The sequence below is a fragment of the Puma concolor genome, chromosome C2, assembly GCF_028749965.1.
Source record: "Puma concolor isolate L17-30 chromosome C2, mPumCon1.1.hap2, whole genome shotgun sequence".
NCBI classification, from domain to species: Eukaryota; Metazoa; Chordata; class Mammalia; order Carnivora; family Felidae; genus Puma; species Puma concolor.
Genome location: NC_141675.1, coordinates 76,765,604 through 76,792,322, shown reverse-complemented (window position 1 = coordinate 76,792,322; position 26,719 = coordinate 76,765,604). Strand labels below are relative to the sequence as shown.

Here is a 26,719-nt window from a genome sequence, read left to right as displayed (position 1 = left end):
GAACCGAACGAGGAGGCTGGCATGCCACCCAAGGGGTCTCCCCTCTACCTGCTGGCTACCGGGGAAGGGTTTGGAGCAGGAGAATGACATTGTCAGGTTTTTTTTTAATTTCACCTTTTTTAAAAAATTTATTTTTGAGAGAGACAGACAGAGAAGGGGAGGGGCAGAGAGAGAGGGAACGAGAGAATCCCAAGCAAGCTCCGTGCTGTCACAAACTGTGAGCCACAATGAAGTCAGATGCTTAACTGACCGAGCCACTCAGGTGCCCTGTGGTTTTTACTTTTTAACACATCACTGACAGCCGTTTGGAGGATGAACTGGCAGGCAGGGAAACCAAGGGTGGGAGGCCAGCTAGGAGCTACTGCAGTGGTCCTGGCAAAAGCTAAAGAAGGGCCTACCGGGGCTCTGCTCATGGGAATGGGGACAAGAGAATGCTTGGAGGGCACCGGCTGAGGTAGAATTTTGACCCCCAGCCAGAAAGGAGAAGGCAGGGAGGAAGCTAGGGATCTTCCAAGTTTCCAGCAAAGGGGACACAGGGGAGGAGGAGGTATTTAGAGGAAAATACCAAGCACTTTGGGTTTGACATATCTATGGGACTTCCTGGGGGTAGAGCTCTCTCCCCCAGGGTCCCTCTTCAACTCCTGGCAGGTGTGGAGGCCTAGAGAGGGCCCAAGTGGCACAGAGAAGGCCAGGAGCTGGCAATCCCTAGGGCTGAGCAGAAGCTGGGCATGGGTCTGATCTATTTACGGCTGGTTCCAGCTCCTAAGCAAGAAAGGGGTAAGGAAACATTGCCTGGTGACCTCTCTTGACTATTGCTTCCTCAGTGTCTTCTCACCCACGCCCCCTACACACACACACACACACACACACACACACACACACACACAATTGGGTCAGCAACACACCAAATGTTTCAGGCCAACCAACAAATATTTTCAAATGCAAATTCCCTTCCCTGGTCCCCACACAACTGCTCTCTGAGCAGCTGGAGGTGTGAGGGGGGAGGGGGGGTGGTGGTGGGGAACAGCAAAAATAAATCCCATTTTCTGCTCCTTTTCAGTGCCGGGCTACAATCCCCTACTAGCTTCCCTCCCTCTCCGAAGATGGGGGATTCGATTGGTCTCAGGTTTGGCTCTGTCTCACGGGGAGGGTGATGGGCAGGGCAGGGACTGAGCTGGGGGGTGGGGGGTGGAAGTGTTCAGTGACAGGGCTAAGAATAACAGCCTCCATCAGGCCCGGCACCCTCTTCCACTTGCCATGGCTCAGGTTGTTCCGTGTGTGCAGGAGACAGACAGACAGATACGGGGTGTCTGCACAGGGCCGTGTGTGTTTGTGCATGAGACAAGGACCAAAGCTGGGGGTGGGGGGCAGGGGTAGAGCTGACAGGCAAATGGCTCGGACGTGACCGGGAAAGGCTGGAGACAGAGCAGCCCTGTGTGACAGCAAGCCAGCCGAGAGAGGGAGAGAGGGAAAGCACCAGCCAGCATGCTCTGTGTGTGTGTGTGTGTGTGTTTATGTCAGAGGCTGGAGTGGGTGAGGGGAGCATGCTGTGGTGAGAGAGGCTGTGGTGCGGGGGAAGAGAAGACCGGACAGGCAGGGGAAAGCTGGGTCCCAGTGTGCGTTTGAGTGGCCACGGTGGGGGAGTGGCAGGGGAGGGCCTGGCAGTTAAGCCTCTCTCTGCCTGGAACCATGAAGAAGCCACCCACATGGGGCAGTTGAGGTGCTGCCTTCTCTCCGAAGGGCAAATGAAGAGGGAACGTGTGGTGTGCGCTCGCTCATGGGTGTGTCTGAGGGTATGGAGTCTGTATTTCGCGAGGGTGTGTCTTGTACGAGTGTCAGGGTCTGTGTACCTGTATCTCTGCACGACTGTGCGTTAGAATGGGTCTCTGTGTATAGAAATTTGTGTACATGTCCGTTTGTGTGTGTGTGGTCTTTAGAAGTCTTGTGTATGAATGTGTATGTCTGCGCGCGAGCACGTATGTGTATGCACACAAGAGTGTGTGTGTGTGTGTGTAGGTATGAGCCGCAGAGGGGTAGGGGTGGGGTCAAGAGCCTGCTGCACTTCCTGCCCTGCCCAGGATGGGGCAGGAAGAACGAGTGCCAGTGTCTGCTGACCACGATGAGTCCACCCGGCCACCTCCACTGTTAGCTGGCAGGGCAGCGATGCCTCAGTTTACCCGAAGCCCGTGTCGGGGGAGGGGCATACATTGGAATTTCTGTATGGGAATCACGAATGCCGTGGGAGGCTCTCAAAACAGACTTACGGTGCCTTCTTTGTCGAGCGGTGCGTCGTGTAGAGTGTGGTGCCCCAGCCTCTCGTCAAAGCAGCCGCCTGGGAGGATGGCCTCTTCCCAGGACTTTCAAGGTCTGGGCCCCCCGCCTTGCCTTCAGCGGCCAGGAGGGTCCACCTAGCCCAGGTATCCATCCATCTGTAACATCACCTAGACGGGTTCTTTAATTCACGACTTTATGAAGCCAACTAAATGGTTCATTGAGAATGACTAAACTCAACCTTGGAAAGAAAATCGTAAACATTTTACTACCTGGCTAAGCCAAGCATGATTACATGTGGAAACTATGGACGCTACTCAGTGGGATTTTGATATTAATTTCCAATTTCCTCTTCACTGAGGAACTGTTGAAAAGCCCGTCTCTGTGCTATCCAGGCGAGAATCCCCATTCCGCACACCGTCCGCGCACACTCCGCTGCTCCCCGCCCTGTCAACGCCGTCCCCCTGCCGCGCCACGCTGGCTCTTCTGGAGGTCTGCCTTGACCCGCAGCCTGCAAGGGTGTGCTCGCTCTGGGTTAATTTGAGTGCAAGCTTCGTCGGCTGTATTAAGGAAAGCTGCTTCAGCTGGCCATTCTCTCTGAAAACAGCGGTAGCCTCTGTCCCAAGGGGTCCCTCCCTCTGTGGGCTCCCTGCTGAGCCACTGCTCTCTGTCCTGTTCCTAGGCACGGGATGCCTGCCCACTCGGGCCTGTCCTTTCTGCTCTGCGCACAGGTGCCAGCGTTGCATGGAACAAGTAGCTTCAAGTGGGAAATCACTCTGGGGTGGGGGCGGGGGTGGGGGTGGGGGGGCCAGAACACGATTTGGAGACAGGCACGCACACCTCAATTTGTCTCTCAGCCCTGCCGCTGTGTGACTCTGGGCAAGTTAGTTATCCTGTCTGTGAAAAAGGTATAGTCATACCCTTCTTGAAGATATGAAAAATGAAATAACATATTCATATATAAAGGCCATGCACCTAGAAGGCATTCAGTAAGTGATACTTATCACCATTCTACCAACAGAGGGGATTTGGAGAACATCCACTGTTCACCCAGCTTTGGCTGTACCTCAGATCCCCTGGACAGCTGTTTGAAGTGCAGATCCCTGGGCCCAGGGCCTCTGCCTCGGTAGGTCGGGCCTCAGGCCCTCCATGTGCTCTGGCTTCAGGATGCCAGACAGTTTAAGGAAAAGGCTGGGCTCTGCCCACCTCCCTCCCCCTTGCTTGCATTTCAGAGGCCCTAATGTGCGCCAGCTCCTGGGGACCCCATCGCAGGTGAGGGCCCTATTGAGTTTGACATCGTCCTCACCCGAGAGCACCCTGGCGGCCGCTTTGGTTTTGATTACAGGCGGCCTGGCACCGGGTAGCCGTGGCCTGTTCACCTGAACTGCCGGCACAAGGCACAGATGCTAATTACACGGGTAAGTACTTACAGATTTCCCAGGAACAACAAAGATAATTTGTTTGCTGCATGGCTTGTTAGGAGGGAAGCCGGGCTCTGGTGGCTGGGTGGCTTGTAGATTAGGCCCATGGCCTTTCACCTCCTCCTGCCCTTGCCTGCTGGTTCTCCCAGCTGTGCTGATTAGAAGCAGGAGAAATTAAGATCTCTCCCTCACCAACCCCCCCCCCCACAGGCTGGAGGAGGTGGGGGGAGGAAAGAGAGATCTGGCTGCGAGGCTAGGCCAGGCTGAGGACATCTAGCAGGAGTCCCGCCTGCCCAGCCTGGAGCACGTGGAGACAGTGCAGACAATGAGCCGGAAGCAGGGCTTTTTCTCTGGGTCTCCCTGCGGACACACACAACATTGCTGCCATTGCTGGTGTGCGATGCCAGCAGGCAGGCCGGGTGGGGGGCAGAGGAGGGATGAGAAGGGGTCATGCACAAGGGCTGTGGGAGCTGGGGCAGCTGGAAGAGCTGGACAGGGAACTTCCTGGGGCTCCCACAAACGGTGGCAAGAGGGTGGCTGCCACGGGGAGGGGCACCCCCTGCCCTGGCCTTGACTGTTACGGAGTGGGCGGTACTGGCACTCTATCCAGCTGAGAACAGGGTCGTGCCAGATCTCTGGGTCCGAACAGCATTGTGCACGAGGAATTTCGCCATGGAAATTAGCCAGAGCCCATCTGCCTAAGAGCAATGCGAGAGGCCCCATGAGAAGCCAGGCATCGGGGCGGGAAGTCCTCTCTCTCCTTGCTTCCTTCTGCCTGAGGGAACAAGAAGGATGGGATAATTACTATAATTATTATTAATGTTGGTATCCCTTATGCGTTTATGTGTCTTTATGGTTTTACACACTAATAGTCACTATTTATCAATGGCCTACTATGTGCCAGACAATGAAATGGGTGCTCTGCATATGTGATTAGGCCTCTAATATAGAAGCCATTAGCTCCATATTACAGATGAGGAAATTGTTGCTGAGTGAGGTTAAGTACCTTGATCAAGGTCACACAGAAAGACACAGAACAAGGATTTGCACCCAGGGCCCCAAGTGTTCCCCTGGCCTTAGCTGACAAGCATCCCTTGATGGGCTCCTCCCCTTTGGGACACTGGGGTGTGTCAGGACCAGAATGCAGGTCTCTGCCTCCCCAGCACATGGCTTTCTCGGAGAGGCTGGTAAGTGGAACAGACTGGGGACGGAGAATGAGTTATGTGTCCCCTGTCAGGTATGATGATGAGCAGACTTACAGGGGAGTCCACCCTTATTCCGGGAAGGTGGAAACCGCATCAGAAAAACCTTGCTATGTTCCAGTGAGAAGAGCCCACATCCTGGGCCTCACACCCCTCATTTCTCTTAAGCTGCAGGTGACTTTGCAGATAGATGGAAACTCTGTATGGGGGCTGGGAACCTGGTCTCCCCCCAGTACAGAGGCCAGTCTGGGGTGGGCATCGGTATGGGACCTGAGCAGCCAGCAAGCTGTTGGGCGGGGGGGATGAGATCAATAAAACGACCATGCCAACCCTTTGATCACCTGCTCTCCATGGCCCCGGACTTGCTCTCACACTGCATCTATTTATATCTTTTCATTCTGGTTTCACTAAGCATCATGCCTCTATATCCCCTTGAAAAAATGTTAAAAAGCTGCTACTTTGGGAGAATTTGTTCAAGGCAAGTAAATTCTGCCCATGGCCACCCCCTTCTACCTCTCCACTTCTATCCCCGGGCCTAAGACTTCAACCCCTTAGCTGTTGAGAAAGAAACCTCTCCTGACATCATTAGTGTGTCCAAAACAGCCGTTTGCACATATTTGTGTTCCTTCCAATTAAGGTGATTCATTAAACCTCTGGCAGAGCTCATTTTTATTCCTTGATAAGAAATTTCAAATAAATACCTTCAGTCGTGGAAAGAATCCTTTGACAGAGCACATGTCCTAATTTTGGCTGATGGAATGTAGTCCTCAAATCATCAGCTGGGGATGTGCAGGAGAGACCTAGGGGCAGTTCTGCAGACTTTGTGCAAGGGACGTGGGCAGGCCAACTTGACTCTGGTCACTTGGTGGGAAGCAGGGGAGCTCACGCTCTAGCCTTGGGGGGCCTGGGGACAGCACCCAGCTCCCAAGGTTTCAGCAGGCCCCGCAGGCCCTGCAGCCCAGAAGCGGAGGCTCCTTTCCCTCGCCTGTTGTGGAGTGCGGTAAGCACCAGCCTCAACGAACACTGAGTTGCTACCCGGATACAAACCAGCGCTGTATTTTCTGTTCTGAGTGACTGGGGAGGAGTGCCATCATTCCAGGCACCAGGCCTCCACAGAGGAGGCCACGTGGCTACAGAAACACACCTTGACGGACACTTGGCATGCTGAGTCTATCCTCAACCCTGCAACATGATGATTTGGGCTCCTCGATGCTCCGCTCTGAGCCTTGGTTGTCTTCAAATGGAAGACATTTCTCAGGCACCTACCATGTTACCAGAGTTGCACTTCTAAATCTTACCAGCAACCCCAGTTGGCCCCATTTTACAGATGAAGAGATTGCTGCTCAGAGAGACTGACTTGGCCAAGGCCGTATGACTATAAGGGAAAGATCCAGAATGAATCCAGGACTCTTGGCTCAGGATTCTCTTGAGACCTCAAAGGGCACCAGTAATCAGCATTGCCTGAGCACAAGGTCCTGGCCTGGTGGCTCTCCTGAAAAAAACAAACAGGGCTCAGGGCTCAGGCCTCCAAGTCTGAGGCCCACTGGGAGCACCCAGAGCTAGAAGGGGAATACCACCCAGACTGTGGGTGGGCAGGCAGTAAATGTTCCGGGCTGCAAAAATCCACCACTCCAATTCCAAGAGACAGCATTGAACTCTAGTGGAACAGGACTAGAATCTGAATGCCAGGTGCCGAGGAGATAGGACACGGTGGTAGAGTCCTAGATCTATTAGGAAGCATTTGACTACAAGCAACAGAAAATCTAACAATGGTTTAGTCAAATAAGGGGTTGTTTCTCCCAGAAAACAGGAAATTTGAGGTAGGTGGTTGATGGTATTAATTAGCCACTTAAATAGTACTATCAAGGATCCAATTTCTTTCTGTCTTGCCTTTCTGCCACCCTCACTATGTTGGCTTTTTGTCCTCATGCTTGTCTACCCTTATGATATTAATGTGGCTGCTGTAGCTCCACACATTACATCTGCATTCAAGGAAAGAAGGAAGGAGAGATGGTACCAATGGCGTTTCCTCCCATAATCAGGAAATCAGAAACCTTTAGCTTCCCAGTTGAAAGATTTGATAAGCAGGTTGAAAATGAAGAAGAAAGGAAGGAAGGAAGGCAGGGAGGGAGGGAGGAAGGAAAGTAAGAAGCAAGGAAGGAGAAAGGAAGGGAGAGACCTGGGGGAAGAAAAGAAGGAAGAAAGGAAGGAAGGAATTCTTCTCAAAGCCTCCCCTTACATCTTTTTGGACAGAATGGAGCCATGTTGTCACTTTTAGCTGAAAAAGAAGCTGGGAAGCAGATTATCTGGCTTTTACCTTCTATGGTGAGAGAAGAGCAAGTAAGAAGGAGATTGAGAAAAGCTATTGGGTTTACCACCAACAGAATCTGCCATACAATTCTCTGTCTTGGCCATGTCATGGCATTCAAAGGATAAATCACACAAGTCTGTCCCAGTCCATGCACCTTTACACATGCTGTTTCCTGGAATTGGGACCCCCCATCCCATTTCTATACCTCTCATATTTGCCTAACAAAGCCCTCAGTGTATTCTGGAACTATACTTTTAGAAGCAATTTGGCAACATGTTTCAAGGGCCATAAAAGTGTTCATAAATTTTGACCCAGTATTTCCACTTCTGAGAATTTATTTGTTCCAAGGAAATAACCCAAGGGGTGGGGGGGAACTACATGCTCCAGGCTGTTCTTTGCAACTTTAGAAGTAAGAAACAACCTAAAGATCAACCAATAGGGGAATGGGTAGTTAAATCATATAGTACACTCATGGCATATTGCACAGCCATTAAAAGTGATCGTTATAAATTTCACTTAGTAATATAAAAAAGGACTATGATATAATGTTACGTTAAAAAACAAAACATATAGGAGCGCCCCCCCCCCCCCCCCGCCCCGCTCAGTTGGAAAAGCATGTGACTCTTGATCTTAGGGTCATGAGTTCAAGCCCCACGTTTGGTGTAGAGATTACTTAAAAAATAGATTTTTAAAAAACCTTAAAAAAATACATATAATCAAATACATTATTCAAACTGCATACTTGTCTTAGACAGCCCAGGCTGCCATAACAAAATATCATAGACTGGTTGGCTTGAACAATTGAAATTTATTTCTCACAGTTCTGGAGACTAGAAGTCCAAGAGGTCAAGTTGCTGGCAGGGTCCAGAGGGTGAAAGCTCTCTTTGGGTTTCAGATGGCTGTCTCCTCACTGTGTTCTCACAAGGCCTTTCCTAGGTGTGTGCAGAGAGAGAGAGAGAGAGAGAGAGAGAGAGAGAGAGAGAGAGTTCTGGTGTCTCTTCTCCTCCTTATAAGGGCACTAATCCCACCATGTGGCAACACTCTCATGACCTCATCTTATCTCCCAAAGGCTCCATCTCCAAGTAGCACAACATTTGGGGGTTGGGCTTCAACATAAGAATTTTGGTAGCATACAATTCAGTCCATAGCAATACTTACACTTATGTCTGCCTTGTGGACAAAGACTTGAAGGGAATTCACAAAAGTCATTGATTTAGGGTGATGGGATTGTGGGTAGTGTTTTTTTCTCTCTGTCATTCAAAATTTCTGTAATGGTCTTATATAGGTTTTTTTTTAAGTTTATTCATTTTTGAGAGAGAGCACACGCACAAGTGGGGGAGGTGCAGAGAGGGAGAGGGAGAGAATCCCAAATAGGCTCTGCACTGTCAGCACGGAGCCCAATGTGAGGCTCAAACTCACAAACTGTGAGATCATGACCTGAGCTGGACGCTTAACCAACTGAGACACCCAGACGCCCATGGTGTTATGTAGTTTTTAATATAATGCATGTATTGTGGGGTAGGATAAAAAATGATCCATCTTTTTTGATGTGGCCTCAGCTCACATGCCGCCTTCTCTAGAAAGCCTTCCTGGCTTTTCCCCAAAACACCTTTGCTGAAGTTATTTTACTGGACCATGTGCTCTTCTGGAGCAAGGGCCATGAGTAATTCCCCTTTGTTCCTGACTACGATAAACCAAATGGCATAGGCTGAGAATTCAGACAAGGAGCCCAGTGTTAGGAGTTGGAGAAGGGTGGGTGATGTGTGCAGTCAGGAACCAGGCATGGGGATTTGAGCAAGAGGAACACCAGCAGGTTCAATCTTGAACACAAGGGACACAAACTGCTGGGCACTGAATAAATCCAGTCTTTCTAGTAATTTTAAACTTAGTACTAGTAGGAGTAGTAATACATATATACATACTCATTGTAAAAAAAAATTAAAATGTTTCAGATAAAGCCCACCTTGCTCTTACACAATCCTACCTCCTTCCCCAAGGATTGTCAGTTTGGTATGCACCCTTCCAGAATATTCTTACTTATGCACATAGTTTCAAAGCAAGTGCCTGTGTTTACATAAATGGAGCCAGATTGTTCTGTGACTTGCTTCTCTCTCATTATGAGACCTTTTCACTTCAGGATGCAGAGGTCTGCTTCATCTGTTTGAACATCAGAAAACCATCACTAACGTGGATATTTAGAAATGTATCTAGCTCTTTCTCTATTAATGAGCATTTGGGCTGTTTCTGATTGTTCACATTTCTGCCACTGCCATCCTGACCCCTGTGACCGGGCGGGTGTCTTCATGCTCCTGGAGCATCTCTCCAGGCAGAGGTGTGGGATCGCTGTGGTGAAGAGTCTGGACACTGTGCATTTTCACAGGCGCTGCCAGACCACGCTCTATAAACACCCTGACAACTTCCATTCTTACCAACAGCGGAAGAGGTGTTTGTTGCCCTTAAATTGTTGCCAATGGTAGCTATTGAGAATCTTTTTAAAATTGTGCAGATCTGATGGGTGAAAAATGTTAACTCAGTATTGGTTGACTTGCATGTCTTTGATGACTAGAGTGGCTGAGCCTTTTAGACACTTAATTGGCCATCTGCAGTTCCTCCGAGGGGAGCTGTCTGTTACCGACCATCGCTCATTTTTTCTAGGGTGGTTTATCTCTTACTTTATTTGTGGGAATTCATTACATATCCTAAATATGAATCCTTCCATTTTTTCTGTCTTGCAGATGCCTCCTTCCAGTGTGTCACTTGTCTTGTAACAGTATTTATGGTGTCTTTTGTCATTCAGCAGTTTCAGATTGGGACATAATCAATGTTAGCAGTCTTTTCCTTTATGGTTTCTGTGTTTTATGTCTTGCTAAAGAAAGCCTTTCCTACCCCAAGGTTATAAGCAAATTCTCCTATATTTTCTTTTAATAGTTTTATAGCTTTGTTTTTTCACTCTGAGCTCTCTAATCCATCTGGAATTTATTTAGTGAGTAGTATAAAGCAGGAAGCAACTTTCTGCTTTTTCACAAGGATAGCCAATTGTCTCCACAGAATTTATTGAAGAGCGCATCATTTCCCTACCATTTTTATTTTTTTTAATGTTTATTTCTTTATTTTGAGGGAGAGAGAGAGAGAAAGTGAGCATGAGCAGGGGAGGGGTAGAGAGGGAGAGAGAGAATCCTAAGCAGACTCCGGCTGTCAGCGTGGAGCCCAACACAGGACTCAATCCCACCAACCGTGAGATCATGACCTGAGCTGAAGTCAAGAGGTGGGCGCTCACTGACTGAGCCACTCCCTACTGATTTTCAATGCCACTTTACCACACCGGATTCCTCTTTATACAAGAGCCCTTCCTACACTCTGTTCTGTGACCTTGATCCTCATGTCTTGTCCCATGTCAGCACACCACCATTTTAATTCACACAACTTGGTGGTGTTTTATTATCTATAGGGCATGTCGCCTTGTTGTCCTTCTTTTTCAAGTATTTCTTGGCTATTCCAACTGTTATTCTTCTTCCACATTAGTTTTAGAATTGGCTTGTTAAATTTCACACACACACTCACAGGGACAAATCCTGTTGTGATTTTGATTGGCATTATGTTGCATTTATAGAATTATTTGGGCAGAAGTGATATCTTGGGCAGAACAGTATCACATGTTCTCACTCACGGGCTCTGTCTACTTACGGCTGCTTTTCTGTCTCAGGCCTGATTCTGAGCCAACTCCACTGCTTCCTAGCTCTGTGATCTTGGGGGTGCTCAGCCTCTGAGTCCTGGATGAGGCAGGAGTACTACCTCCTGTCCCAGAGCTGATGGAGGACTGACCGAGAGAAAGTGTGTGAAAATACTGGATCTTGAGCATTTTATTTAAGTTGACCAACCCAGGACAGTGAGTTCTTTGAGTGGATGTGTGTTTGTTTGTTTGTTTGTTTGTTTGTTTGTTTGAAGTGGGCTTTACACCCAGCATGGAGCCCGATGCGGGGCTTGAACTCACAACTCTGAGATCAAGAGGAGAGCTGAGAGCTGAGATCAAGAGTCGGAAGCTTCACTGACTGAGCCACCCAGGTCCCCCAACAGGGAGTTCTTTGAGCAGTCCTAAGAGGAAGAGGAGAACACAATGGTTTCATTTCATTAGATTCAGGGGGTTTACAGGGTGGAAGGTCGGCATGGAGAGACAGTCAAAGAATGAACATGTTGAGCAAGCACTGTGTGAGGTACTTTACATATATTACCTCATTTGTCCTCAAAACAAGCTGGTGAGGTAGGTACTATCATCTTCTTTTTATAGCTGAGAAAACGAAGACTCAGACAGTGACCTGTCTGGACTGAGTCAAGGCTCTACTAAGCTGCAACCTCTGTCCTGTCCTGTCCTTCCTGGCCTTAAAGCCAGTGCTGCTAGAGGGTCTGCTGAAATCTAATGAGCATGGGATAGACTTAGCCCCAAGACACACACGTGAGCATTCAGCACTTAGCACCGTGCCTAGCACATATTAGGAGCTTGTTGAATTAGATTGGGGCAAAGTCCAAATGTTATAATGTGAATGCGACGGATAGTACAGTAACTGCTAGACAGAAGAAGAAAAGGATCTGTGGACTGGGGAAATCAGGGAAGGCTTCCAGGTAGAGGTGAGATTGGAACTTGGCCCTGAGATATATAGAGGATACAGACAAACATAAAACAAAACAAAAACAAAAAACAAAAAAAAAAACCCCAGAGCATTCCAGAATCAGAGCTAGTGTGGCCAATCAGAGCTAAACGAAACCGACTGGCTGGATAGGCAGTGTGAACAGAGAAAGGCATTTGTCGATGACTAAAGGCTTGGTTAGGCTGGGTGGTGTCTCCAGGCTGGAGCAAAGCTGGGAGGCCAGAGGTCATGGACTTGGTATCTTCTAGATGCATCTAGTTCCCCACAGTGTCCTAAGGTGAAGCTTCACTCTCCACAGGCAGCCCTCACGACCCGTTGCCATGGCACCAAAACACACAGACCTGTGTGGGAAGCCAGCTGGGAGGGGCAGGAAGGGGCTGCTTTCCCCATGCACAACGCCTGCCCCACACTGCATGCTGACCCCATCTCTTCACTCTGACTTTGACCCCCTACTCCATGCATCACTGGGTATACATTTGGGCCTCTGGGAATGAGCTGTGTTTCCTTAGGGGGGTGCCTCCGCCTCTCTGAACTCAGGATATATAGTTTCCAGGTAGGCACAAATTCTCCTGATCACAGCATGGTCCATTTTGCTGTCACTCAAAACTGCCTCACGGCATAGCCACCATTAACACCTTCACACACTCTGAGAGGAAAAGAGAAATAACCCAGTACATGCCAGGTGCTTTATATACACACTGCCAGGTTGAGTTTAGGGGTTTAAAAACCCAAAGCACATCAGTTCAGGTCCTGTAAGAAGCCAGACCCTGAGGTGGGATTAGATATACATGAGCTTTATTTGTGGAAACATCTGTAAAAAGAAAAAGAGAATCGAGCCAGAGAAGCACAGAGCTGTCAAACCATGACATGGGTCCGACCTCTGTGAGGGACAGAGGGAAGGAAGGACTGTCAGATGAGCAAAGTCTCAGATTACATCATGATTCTAAGGAGGATTCGGCCAAGCCAAGAGAAGTCCCTGAGCTAAAGTCGCCCCCAGAGCAGGCCTGCATCTCTCAGGAATGGGCCTGTCTTAGTGCCCCTGCTGTGCTCAGTGCTCAGTGAAGGGGGAGCAGCCCATGAGAAGTGTGGCCACAGCACCAATGCACAGCACCCGGGCTCCTTGGTCAACTAAACTCCCTGCAGCTAAAGATCCAAGTGGCGCATTTTCATGACTGCCACCCAAAGCAATGTGGCACTACCACTTTCTAGATTCTGACATGACTTAAGCCCAAGAGAGGCTAGACGTCAAGGCAGAAAGAGGAGCTTGGGCAGACCTCACTGTAAGGCTCCTGCACTTACTAGCTGCATGATCACAATCAGGTTTTTCACTCATCTGACTCAACTTTTCTACAAAATAGGGTAACAACAACCTTTTTCGTGGGTTGCTAAGAAGATAATCGAGGGCCTAAAACCCTCTCTTCCCCAGCTCCACTGGAGGAAAACTAGATGCAACTGACTGAATGAGAACCTAGGTCAGAGGCCCAGAGAGGGAAGCTCCTTCCTTTTTCTGAAGGGAGGGTCAAGAGGTCAAAAGACTGAGAAACAAAGATAGAAAGGAAAGCCTCCCTGAGGCCCAGTCAAAGTAGACAGAGAGGTGGTATGGTCATTTGCCAGGAAAAGTACAAATTCTCCTGCACCGTCTGGATACTAAGTGCTTCCTAATCTCATAAAAATGTACAGGTTCTGCAATTATCTCAAAATAATAAGTTTATTCACAAGATGTATCAGTTAAGAATGTGTTCAGCTGCAAATATCAGAAAAGCCAAGTAATTCTGTCTCCCCCCCCCCAAATAAATTGTGTCTTAAGCAAGCAGGTCATTTAATTACCTCACATAACAACAGGTTGGAAGGTAGGGGGGCGGTCTGTGGTTTGTTTAGTTCCTCCATAATGCCATGATGCGGGATCCATGTCTCTGTGCTTCTCTTGACCTTTGTCTCATGGTTACAAGATGGGTGTCACAGCTCCAAATATCACACCCTCATAAAATAGTGTCCCAAACAGGAGGAGAAGGAAAGGTGTACAAGGGGCCATTTCTTCTTCTCTCGTTTCTTCTTTTCAAGTAGACAAACTTTTCCAGAAGCCCCCTAAAGACTAGTCCTTTGTGTCTCATTGGTCAGAAGTAGACCACTCCTCAACCAGTCACTGGCAGAGGTATCTCTGGGCACATGTCTCCTTGAACAAGACCAAGGTCTGTTAGCAAAGACTGCAGGGCTATTCCCTCTTGAGGAGGCAACAAGAGCATCTTCCACAGGAAGAATTTCTAGAAACAGAATGAATCTTTCTATCCTTCTGAGCATAGCTGAGGGGTTGCACAATTATATAAACACATATAGTGTAATGGGAACAACGATAAATAATGTACATGACACAGGAGTCAGGCTAAGAAAGGAATCCATTCAATCAATGCAGGGCGGGGGTTCAAGGGTGACTAGAATAGTGGACACAGTCCATTACAGTGGAGCTGACAGACTCTTTGTCCTGAGGGTAGGAACAGGTCAGAGAAACCCTCACAGAACCTACGTCTGAACAGAGCACTGCCAAATGAGTAGGAGTTCCTAGGCAAACTGAGTTGGAGATGAGCAGACGCAACCCATGAAAAGCTATGTGTGTGCAGGTGAACAAATGGTTCAGTATTCCTAAAGGTTAAAGTTGAAGAACGGGCAATGTGTAAGATGAGGCCAGATCACGCAGGGTCCGGGAATGTGGATCATGAGGAATAGTCATTCAGTAGCCACCAAATAGCTTTAAGCAGGAGATTGACTGAAAGAAACATCCTCTTGTAAATGATTAGGACATGACAACATGAAGGGATCTCAAAAACATTTTGCTAAGCAAAGAATGCAAACCATATAATTTCATTTACATGAAGTCTATAGAAGAGTCAACATTCACGTCTGATGAAAGCAATCAGTGGAGTGATGGGCCACAGGACAGGGGCTGACTGAGAAGGATCACAAGGAACTTGAAGGGATGATAGAATTTTTCTGTATCTTTATCGTAGTGGTTACACAGATGTAATGTATTCATTAAAATTTGTCAAACTGTATGCTTAAAATATGTGCATTTTATTGTATGTAAATTATACCTCAACGTTAAAAAAAAAGTATTGGTGGGGTGCCTGGGCGGCTCAGTCGGTTAAGTGTCTGACTGTTTCGGCTCAGGTCATGATCCCACTGCTAGTGAGTTCAAGCCCCGCATCAGGCTCTATGCTGACAGTGAGGACCCTGCTTGGATCCTCTGTCTCCCCTTCTCTCTGCCCTTCCCCTGCACATGTGCCTGCGCACGCTCTCTCTCCCTCTCAAAAATAAATAAACACCTTAATTAATTGATTGATCGATTAAAAGTATTGGTGAAAAGTATCCCGGTGGGTGGATTCTAGGAGGATCTGGGGGTGGGGAGCCCCTGTGAAGGCTGTGGGCACAGTCTAGGAGGAAGACCCTAGGGCCTGCACTGAGGCAGGGAGTGGGAGCGGAGGAGGGGCAGGGCTGAGGGGAGGAACGACGCTGTTCGAGGCACTGGATTTGAGAGGGGCACAGGAGGGAACGAGAAGACTTCCCTTCTTGTTATTCCGGCTTCTCGCTAGGAAGAAGAACATTAGTCACTGAGACAGACTCCAAGGGAGTAAGGAGGAGTGAGCCCAGATGTGGAAACACTTGAGCTAGTGATGGGGATGTCTTCGGGACATGGCTATGTGTGGATTTAAATTTCAGGGAAGGGGATGGGCCGGAGAGAGTTTGGTTCTCAAACGTATGGAACGTGGTCATCCAAAAGGACCAAACTGCACGGGAAGAGGTGGGAAGAGGCAGGAGGGAGAGAGCCCTGGGGAGTTCCAACATCTAAGTACACTAGTCAGAAGAAAACGTTCTAGTTCAGAAAACTGTGAAGGACAAGTAAAACACAAGAAAAGGGCTGAGGTAGCAGATATCATCACAGGGGCCAGAGGGAGGAAGGTCAAGGAGGAGAGAGTGGTCCGTTGTATTAAATGCCTCAGAAATGTCCAATAGGCTCAGAGAGATGTATGGATAAATCTGAGACCCACACACATGGGTATAAGAGGCAGTGTTCAGACTCCCATTTCCTGACTCTTGAACCAGGGCTTCCTATAGCCTTTGAATCACTGGGCTCCAAAGGAACAAGGAAAATGCAGGAAAATTAGGGCACCTGGCTGGCTCAGTCAGTGGAGCGTGGGACTCTTGAGCTCAGGGTTATGGGCTTGAGTCCCACGTTGGGTGTGGAGATTATTAAAAATAAAATGAGGGGCGCCTGGGTGGCGCAGTCGGTTAAGCGTCCGACTTCAGCCAGGTCACGATCTCGCAGTCCGTGGGTTCGAGCCCCGCGTCAGGCTCTGGGCTGAAGGCTCGGAGCCTGGAGCCTGTTTCCGATTCTGTGTCTCCCTCTCTCTCTGCCCCTCCCCCGTTCATGCTCTGTCTCTCTCTGTCCCAAAAATAAATAAACGTTGAAAAAAAAAAATTAAAAAAAAAAAAAAAAGAAAAAAAAAAGAAAATGAAAGAAAGAAAGAAAGAAAGAAAGAAAGAGAAAGAAAGGAAGGAAGGAAGAAAGAAAGGGGGAGGGAGGAAGAAAGAAAAGAAAAGGAAATGCAGGAGAATCTACAAAGGCCCCTCCTCATTTTTTTTCAGTCAGCACCTCCCATGGAGCCTCCATGTCTAAATTGTGGCTCCCTAGAGCAGTGGAGTACCATGTAGCAGTTTTAAATAAGAAGGGGGACCCGTATGTACTTCTGAAAGACGCCCACATGGCTGACTACATGTTTTGTTAAAGGAAATTATGCATCTGGGAGGATGAACATCAACATGTCACCAAGGTTAATTCCGAATGGTGGGATCACATTTGATTTTTGAAACTGCTTTTAAATGTTTGCTAATCTTGGGGCGCCTGGGTGGCGCAGTCGGTTAAGCGTCCGACTTCAGCCAGGTCACGATCTCGCGGTCCGTGAGTTCGAGCCCCGCGTCGGGCTCTGGGCTGATGGCTCAGAGCCTGGAGCCTGTTTCTGATTCTGTGTCTCCCTCTCTCTCTGCCCCTCCCCCGTTCATGCTCTGTCTCTCTCTGTCCCAAAAATAAAATAAACGTTGAAAAAAAAAAAAATTTTTAAATGTTTGCTAATCTGTATTTTCCACTTTTTTTTAACATAAAAAAATTTAATCTAGAGTGTAGAGGGTGTTTAGCTGGATCCTGGGGGAGAAGAGAACAGCCCCGTCTCGGCAGTGGGATGTTCAAAAAGGGGTTCATGGGTTCCCACTGTCATAGCCACTATGAAAGGCAAGGGATGAGGTCCCAAGCTCCTCTCAGGGATGCAGGGACACTGGTCAGCCAGGCTGAGTGCAGAAAGTCATCACTGGGGAGGCAAGTCTGAAGACCACAGCAGAGGCCTCGGAGCGCTGGGCCCCCTGTAAGATCCACCCAGACAGTGGGACCTGGGAAGACTACGGGCCGTCACAGAGTACAAAGGCTCCGCCTGCCCCACATGGCCCATCCCAGACATCCCTCTCTGCCTCTGCATATCCTGTTCCACCTGGAATGCCCTTCTGTATCCCCGTTCTTGGCAAACATCTTGCTAACTCCAAAGACCCCGCTCTAGTATGGCGCACAGCATACCGTGCACACGCCAGTGTCTTCATGCCTCACAACTGCCACTTCTATGTAGTTGCCCTGATTTCAGGTCTGTGTACCATACTAGCCGGTGTGCCCCCCGGGTCGTCCTCACCCCTACTCTCAGGAAGACCCATCTACCCTGTGAACCCGCAGCTGTCAGGGCCCCAGACAAAAATAGAAATTCTAGAGGGAATGAGGGAGTCTGAGAATGAACAAATGGGTCCTTGCACAGGGAAAGCCCTCCACGTTAACCAAACACTCCTGGTAAGCGTCCACACCCAAACTCGGGCACCAGCCACCCGATCCAGGTGCTAGTCCCCTCCCCCTGTGATTACCCCAGTATGTGTCCTGGGGAGCAGGTGCCAACTAGGTATGACACACACACCAAAGCTGCTGGAGAATGGAAGGGCATAGGAGAAAGGTGACCACTGCCTGAGAGAAAGGGAGGAAAAACAGGAACTCAGGCAAGATGCAGAAATTGGCCCTTTCTAAAAGCTTTCCGCACCAAGCTTTGGGAGCCAAGATGAAAAGCACAAATACTGAGTTTAAGAACCAAAGGCACTCTCTAAGGAGAATTGGACATTTCCACATAAGGCAACAAAATTAGGAGAAGAGAATGAAACTCTCCTGATGCATAAACCAGCTAAAGGAGGCCCGGAGATTACTTGCTAGTTATGCAGCAAGCTTCCCAGAGGGCTAAAATGAAAATGGCCGTGCCAAAGAAAGTGGAAATCAGGCCAGGTTACGAAGGAGGGGCACATACAAAAAAAAATAACAAAAGCCTGCGCAGATAAAATCAGAAGAGTCGTTCAGAGAAAGAAATGAGATACAACTTGCACAAGGCGGCAAAAGAATGAGAAAAACATTTTCTAACTATAACAGGCCAACGAAAGGGGATAAGGAGATCGCTGGCTCCTTTTGAGTGGGGAGAGAAAGCCTATAAGCAATGACACTAAAAAAGCAGAGGCTTTTATTTTTTTTCTTAGCCTAAAAAGGTCAGCTGTGATCTGAAAACTGAAAGAGGCACCGCATGGGATCATGAGAAGGCAGGAAGCCAAGAGGGAAAGAACTTGTGTATTCACATCCACAGGCCCTGATGACTTACATGCTTAGGTACTTAAGGAATTGGCCCAAGGTGGAGTCAGCTCACTAGCTCTCGCTCTGAGGGGATTTATGGAGAACTGGTGAGGAGCCTGGAGACCGAGGGAGACCCAGGCAGCCTGTCCTTGCCTCTTTTTAAACGTGGGGGAAAGCAGATGTCTCTGGAAGTGCGTGGCCCATCAGCCGAGCTGCTATAATAGAAAACTACTGGGACACGTCGTCAAAAAATCAATCTGCAAACACTAGGTCATAAGGAATTAGGTAATAACCAGCACTGCTTTCCAAAGAACACATTCTGTCAGAGTAATCCAATTTCCTTCCAGGACAGAGTGATGGGCCTGGTAAATCAGGAACGGCAAGAGACACATCATCGTCCTTAACTTAAAGAACACGGCATTTAATTTCATCTTCTATGAGAAACCTCAAAAGAAAACCTGGGGAAATGGGGTCAACAGTTGGGCTTTCTGGGTTTGGACAAATGACAAGAGGTTGAAGGGTTAACCCAAATAGCAGTTCTTTATATTCTATGTAGTGTAGACGGATTAGAATGGGCAGAGGTAGGGGTGGGCGGTAGCAGGCGTTGGAAGTACTAGGGGAGGTGAGGGGTGGCGATCAGGGGCGGTGATCATGGTGGAGTTGGTCCCGGTGTTCCCGGAAGTGGTGAGGTGACAGTGGAGGAGTTGAAGGTGATGATGCTGGTGGAGGTGGAAATATGGTCATGGTAGGGGTGGTCGTGATAATGGATGTAGTGATTGGCCATGGAGATGGAGGTCATGGTTGAAACAGAGATGGAAATGCTAATAGCAGTGGGGGTGGAGGTGGTTGTTATAATGGAGATATTGATAGTGGAGGGGATAGAGGTGACGGTGGTTGTGGTGTTGACAGAGGTGACAGTGGTGGTGGTCATGGAAATAGCAAACAAACCTAGACCAGACGTAGTAAATCTGAGTTTCACAGCCATGCTGTTTTTAGCCTTTAATTGACACCCACAATAGACTGTTCTTTCCACATCTTTGCTGAAAGAAGCTGGCACAAGACCCTAGGCCATTCTGGGTTCAGCCCCACTCTGACCACCTCACTATTACCCCATTAGTCCTGGGGCAACGAGCCCCCTCTGCCCAGATAGGATGGGTGACCACAGACCCTAAGAGGCCGGTGTGAGGGGAGGATTTCCTCCAGCCCAAAGAGGTGGGCACAGCCTGAGATTCCCTGCCCCCTCCCCCTGCAAGGAGAGGAAAGACTTCTAAGGCCAAGTGGAGGCAGGCTGCCCGTGCCCAAGAGCCCCCCCCGCCCAGGAAACTGTGCAAGCTAGGGTCTGGGCGGGACTTTTGCGGGTTCTGACTTTCACACCTTTTTTGAATCTGAGTTCGATTACTGTAGGCCAAGGACTAGGGGTTGGGAACAGTGGGCTAAAGACCTCCCTCCACTTTGGTTTCTGCCAGGATGTGGCTGTTCTGTTGACTGGAAATAAAATTTAAAAAACCTCAGGTCTGTGGGGCAGTGTGCCTCTGGAGTCCCGGGGGCTGCAAGAGAGGTGGGTTGCTGGAGTCGGCATAGGCTTCGTGGCGTGTATGGTGCGAGAGGGGGTTGCCAGCAGGGGCTGGACTCCCTGAAAACATTCTCGAGGCTGCAAACTTGGCTCCAGATTGAAAAAAAAAATTCTTGCCTACTTCCTTGCTGTCTGTAGGACCCTAACTGGCTGTGTGACCTTGGGAAGGCCCTTGAGCCAATTTGGGATTCATGATGTTCTCTTATATATAAGAGAACTAGCAAGTTGGATGAGATAATCCTTATATTTTCAACTATAGGTCTAGTACCTTAAATGTACTTCACACCTCAGCTCTGTCCCCAAGCCCACCCTGCCCAACCCTCTCAAGGCCCAGCTCAAAGCCACTGCCACTTTTCTTTTTTTAAAGTAAGCTCTCGGGGCGCCTGGGTGGCGCAGTCGGTTAAGCGTCCGACTTCAGCCAGGTCACGATCTCGCGGTCCGTGGGTTCGAGCCCCGCGTCAGGCTCTGGGCTGATGGCTCGGAGCCTGGAGCCTGTTTCCGATTCTGTGTCTCCCTCTCTCTCTGCCCCTCCCCCGTTCATGCTCTGTCTCTCTCTGTCCCAAAAATAAATAAACGTTGAAAAAAAAAAAAATTTAAAGTAAGCTCTCTACTCAAGGTGGGGCTTGAACTCACGACCCCAAGATCAAGAGGCACAGACTCTACTGACCGAACTAGCCAGGTGCCCCTCCAAGTCACTTCTGTCACAAAGCCCACCTGTACCCAGCAGGCACAAGTGACCAACCTCTTCCTCTGTTACACCCTGTAGGTTTTTCCTACCCTCTGTCTTGAACTGTCAGACAGGAGGGTGCCAGGCTCAGTGCCTTCACCAGCTTGTCTGGACCTCATAGGCTTAAACCTCCTTCATCTCCTGTCCCTCTCAGCACCAGCACGCGTCTGGCACACAGGATACTGCAAGCATAAAGGGCAAGTGAATTTTCCACCTGAAGAAACTGAGACCCCAAGTGACCACATGACTGAGACTAGAACCCAGATCTGTCCCCAGCACATTGGCAGACATGACGCCATAGTAAAGAGCTAACGCCACAGTGGTCCTTGCACGGAGTCTCCCAAACTTGCGAGTGAACAGACCTCTTAAAAGGGAAGGTAATTCTCACAGATCCCATCTGCAAGCTCCCAGCAGCTCCCAGCAGCTCCCAGCAGCTCCCAGCAGCTCCCAGCAGCTCCCAGGCCCATGTTGGTGCACACCAACTGAAGGAACTGAAATCCTAGTCCATGAAAATGTTTAACTTCAGAGCCCTGTCCTTATAATTGCTAAAATATTTTAATACCAGTGGAATCCAAATTTTAAAAGTATTCAGAGAACTTATTCTGAGGATAGATACCCTAGTTTGTGACACACTGTCCTAGCTAACAAACTAATTCCCAGAAAGGTGTGAATGACATATACCCTCTTCACTGTTGCTAGGTCCCAGGGTACTTTGCATTTTACATGTACCTTTGGATCATGTGGCCCAGTAAGGTGAAAAGGCAGTCTTTGGGTCACCCAGAATGGTAGGAGGCTCTCGGAACCCTTTAAAAGCTCTGTCTAGGACAGCAGTTTATGCTAATATGCAGGTTGGTCATGTATATGCAGTGGGGGTGTAGAAGGGGAAAGGGAAAGGGGAGAGTTTCCAGGTTCTGGTTATAGGAAAAGTATGGCATGCTCAGATTCCCCTTCCAAACTGCCACTCCGTGTCCCAGTCAGCCCTGCTGATGAGGGAGTGCCTTTCCCAGCACTGCATGTGGGTCCCTGCCCACACGTACCCCACAACCACACACACACACACACACACACACACACACACACACACACACACATATTCTCCCTCCAAGCTGCACTCACATGTGCTCTCACCTCTACAGAGATGAGGCAAAGCCTCTAATCCCCAGAGAGGACCAGGAGTCTGTCTAGGAGATGTGCTTTGTTCTGAGACTTGCCATGTAACCTTGGGCAAGTACCCTCTCTGACCCTCCATTTCTCCATCTATGATGAGAGATTCAGATTGGATGGTTTCAGAGATCCTTCCAGCCCTGGCTGTTCTGTGGTCGTGTGATTTCTCCTCTCCTTACATTGTGAAAGGCCCTGGGGTGATGTGGAAGGGGCAGGAGCTTTTGATTCATATGGATCTGTGTGTAAATTCTAGCTCAAATTCTTTTTAGCTGCGTGATCTTAACCAATGTATTCAGCTTCTCTGAACTTCACCTTCTCATCTTTAAATTAAGGGTAACACTTACTATTACATAGGCTACTTGTAAGCATCAGAGACAAAAACAGTATGCCTGGTCTGCTCTCAATTAATGGTGGTTATTATTATATTAGCTAATGAAAGCCATAAAAAATCATACGTGGTGGTTGGAAGCATGGACTCTGAAGCCCTGTGGCCTGAGTTCCAATCCCACCTAGCCACTTTAAAAAAAAAATTTTTTTTTTAATGTTTATTTTTGACAGAGAGAGAGAGACAGAGTATGAATAGGGGAGGGGCTGAAAGAGAGGGAGACACAGAATCCGAAGGAGGCTCCAAGCTCTGAGCTGTCAGCACAGAGCCCGACGCGGGGCTCAAACTCACAGGCCGTGAGATCATGACCTGAGCTAAAGTTGGAAGTTTAACTGACTGAGCCACCCAAGTGCCCCCCACGTAGCCTCTTTTAGGCTGTGTGACCTTGGATAAGCAACTAAACTCTATGTTTCCATGTCCTCATCTGTACAGTGGGGATCATAATTATACCTATCTCATAGCATTGTTGCAAGTATAAAATTATTTGATAAACTGAAACAGAGCAACGTCTTATACAATAAGCACTCAAAAAAAATTATCAGCTATGGTATTATGAACAGGCTGGGGACAGAAGTCCATATGGATCTGGGGAGGGTACCGCCAGCACTTTATATCTACTCCCCCCCCCCCACCTTTGTTGAGTCTGGAGTCCCATTCTTTTCCCATCATTCACCTCCCCAGCCTGAGGCTCTCCCAGCTTTCATGTCGCACCCACAACCCAGTAACCCTCATCTTCCCTGTGCCCTCCCTGGAACCTGCCCTCCTCTGCCCCACGTGGCCTGTTAGCCTTCACCAGTGGGTATCTATCTGGCTGCTGGCCATGAGACCCTAGATACCCAGACCTCGCCCAGAGCTCTGGGGTCCTGATCGACCGGGAGCATAGGAATGTGCACAGAGAAAGCAATTCCGCTGCTTCCCTTACCTAGATCCTGAGAGCATTCATTCACTGGCATTAAGTTCTTCCTCAGGGCTGCCCTAAATTTGCTTCTCATTCTTGAGCTCTTCTTCAGGTCTTCACAAACGATGCTTTCTTCTGCTAATGGGCCTGTGGCTGAGCTGTATAGAGTCAGGAAAATAGAAATGAAAACAAAAGTGAAAAACTCTTTTTGTCCCACTAGATTGGCAAATCTGTATATATTCTATGATACCCAGTGGCAGGAATGTGAAAGAATGAGCACCCTCATATTTTGATGGAGGGAGTATGAATTGATATAGCGTCTTTGGAGGGAAGTTTAGTACTAACTGTAAGAATTTAAAACAAGCATATTCTTGGGGCACCTGGGTGGCTCAGTCAGTTATGCGTCCGACTTCGGCTCAGGTCATGATCTTGCAGTTTGTGAGTTTGAGCCCCGTGTCGGGCTGTGTGCTGACAGCTCAGAGCCTGGAGCCTCCTTCGGATTCTGTGACTCCGTCTCTCTCTGCCCCTCCCCCACTTGTGCTCTATCAAAAATATATAAAATGTAAAAAAAAATAAAATTAAAATGAGCATATTCTTGACCCAATGATGCCACTTCTAGGAACTTATCCTATAGAGCTGGCCAAATGCAGGATTAAAGGAGAACAGCATTACAATGTGTGGATCCAGGAAGAGAACATAATTGGGGCTAGTTTTGCAATCTACTAATGGTACTTATGTCGATAACTGTTCCCAAATCACTGGTCTCTGAATAATAAAGCTATAGAAATACTTCTGTTTGCACAAAGATATTCTTATGAGGATAGATGTGCACTATAGAACTGTTGTGACTGCAAAACTTTGGAGTCAATATAAATGTCCAGAGGGAGGGGACTAGATAAATAATAAGTGGAATATCTATATAAAGGAATACTATACAACTTTTAAAAATTATATAGACATATATATGTGTGTGTGTGTATATATATATATATATGCATGGAAATATTAGGAGAAAAAATAACACGTTGCAGGACAACATATATGGTTTGATCTCATTTAGGGAAAGAAAAAAAACAAAAACAAAAATCCCCACCCTTTCCCCCTCCTCTCAGCTGGGTGGAGGCTTCCTGCTAAGTTCAGGCTGGCTCAGGACAGGCTGCCCTGGGTCAAAAGCCCAGCCTCTTCCTTCCAGCCAAATGGGTCAGTGCCCCAGGATGGCCACACCTGGGGAAGGAAGCACTGCTGAGGCCCCAGGGTCAGGTCTCTTGCCCCATGGAGCACAATGGAAGCAGCCTCCATTCTAAAGCAGACAGACCTGGGTTCAAATCATGTTCATCAATTACCAGCTGAATGACCTTAGGCAAGTTTCCTCACCACTCTGAGCCTACATCTCCCCATTTATAAACTGGGATGCTAACACCTGCTGCACTCTGTAATGGGAATTAAATGAGGCAATGTATAGCCGGGTGCAAGACCATCTCAGTAAATGCTGGCCCTCTCCCATCCCCACAAAAGCTTCTTTTACACTGCTTTCAAATTCCTGCAACCCAGCCTCAGCTGTGACCCTGCTCATCAGCACTTCCATCACCCCCACCCTACTCCTGATCCGGTCTCCATGATGGACTCTTCCCAGGTCCACTTAACTCCTCACTCAGTGACAACACTGAGGCCTCCTCCAACAATGAGTTGAATAAGACCAATGAAGACTTCCCTCAGGGTTGAAATATCCTCTCCTACCCTCCCCCAAATGTGTCTCCTGTTCTGACATGTGCCCTAGCTCTCAACCCTCACCGGCATTCAGGACATGACCCCATCAGTCATCTCCCCTTTCACACGGCCATCTCTCCCTGCCACCCCAACCTTATGATTAAGCTCAGGTGGGTGCCACCATAAAACACCCATTTCTCTACCCTGCTCCCCACCCCATCTCCCTGTCTTCTTTAACCACAGTGTCACCTCCTTCTGCCCTTCTGCCATCTATTCGGGGACTTTTGTTCAGCCTCCCTCCCCTGGCCCGCCTCATTTTCACCTCTGGGCAACGGTGGAGACAGCCATAGACCCCTGGAAATGTGCTCCTGGCTTTTGCGACTCCGACGCTCTGCACTGGCCAGGATTCTTCTTTCTGCCACACACCTCACCCCTCCTGCAACCCATCTCCCCTCTATCCTCCGGGAGCAACCTGACCGCCAGATTTCCTCTCTTCGCTGAATGATTGAGCTAGAGGGAAAAAAACGTGACCCGAGTTGCCGGTTTTTCAGAGAAAACTGAAGTCCCCAAGTAACTTCCCCAAAGCCACACAGCGGGTGAGCAGTAGAGCCGGGTAGTCTTTAATCGTGGAATCAAGTGCTTCCGGAAGTTTCTGGCTCTCCGGAACTTCTTCCCCTCAATTCTACACACTTTCTCGGCCCTAGAAAAGTTCAGCCAGGTGCATATTAGCATAAAAACGTCCCTAATTAGTCTCCATTTCCGCCCGGGTGGGTCAACCCAGCCGCCAGGATCCCAGCCTCTGGCCCGGCACCCCTTCCCAACCTCCCCGGTGCCCAGGAATCTCCGAGCACCTGCCCGGAGAGTGGGCGGGCGGCGAGCGCTGAGGCCCGGCCCCTGCAGCACACTGGGCTGGCCTAGCCCGGGACGCCCACCTCCAGCCCCTCGCCCCCCGCTGCCAGGAGCACGCGGCGCGCACCGCCTGAGCGTGGGAGGGGTTGGATTGACCTTGGCAAGAAGCAGCGAAGCCCTCAAAGGCCCCGGCCCCTCGCGGCCGCTCCGGCGCCGGGGCTTCAGTTTCTGCTGCCACCATCTCTGTTTCTCGTCCAGCCAGGGCCCGGGGGAGGGGTGCTGGGAGGAGCCCGGCCCGACCCCCGGCAGCAGCGCTCGGCTGCCGGAGACGAGATCTGATGAGAATGTCTTCCTGCAAATTAAGCCTTCTCGGGACTCTCCATCCGGTGCCGGCAGCAAGCCCGGCGCGCGGGGAGCCAGGCTTGGGGGGCGGCGGAGGGGCCGGCGCGGGCGCAGCAGCGGCCAGGGCTCAGCACCCCACCCTCTGTCCCCGCCCCCTCCCGCCTGCACTCGGGGTCCGAGCGTGGAGCCCACCTACCACAGCTCCCTGAAAGAGGGCAGCTGTGCCTCTCTCCTCTGCCCCGCTCGGGCCACCGAAGGTGTTCAAGCACCCTGTCTCCTACCCTTTACCCGAGGAGAGAAACCCTCCTGGGTTCCGGTCCTGGCTCCAACCCCAAGCTAGCCGTGGTACTCGGACAGTTGCTTCTCCCTTTCCCCAGGCGTAAATCAGGGGCAAGAGCACCCTTTGCCTTCCGCTCTGGTGAGGATTCATGATCCCGCATGCGAAGGACCCGCCACAGTGCCCAGTACAGAGTGAGCCTAGGGTCCTACCGGCCTCGAGCCCTGGAGCTCTGGAGGACTTCCTCCCACCTCCATTGTT

The 26,719-nt window shown here is 49.3% G+C and overlaps 2 long non-coding RNA genes across 3 annotated transcripts; both read right to left on the bottom strand.

Annotated features, from left to right (window-relative positions):
• Nucleotides 1-2,513: 2,513 nt before the first annotated feature.
• Nucleotides 2,514-26,282, bottom strand: LOC147577333 (uncharacterized). Of its 2 annotated transcripts, none has more exons than XR_015240157.1 (4): nt 25,996-26,282; nt 25,313-25,690; nt 23,308-23,825; nt 2,514-4,467 (listed from the first exon to the last, which is right to left on the bottom strand). It is a non-coding gene; the product is annotated as an uncharacterized LOC147577333 (long non-coding RNA). The 2 variants fall into 2 exon arrangements; XR_015240156.1 differs by lacking the exon at nt 2,514-4,467 and adding an exon at nt 14,224-14,609.
• On the bottom strand, nt 7,994-11,564 carry LOC147577334 (uncharacterized). Its single transcript, XR_015240158.1, has 2 exons — nt 11,197-11,564; nt 7,994-8,137 (listed from the first exon to the last, which is right to left on the bottom strand). It is a non-coding gene; the product is annotated as an uncharacterized LOC147577334 (long non-coding RNA).
• Nucleotides 26,283-26,719: the final 437 nt, after the last annotated feature.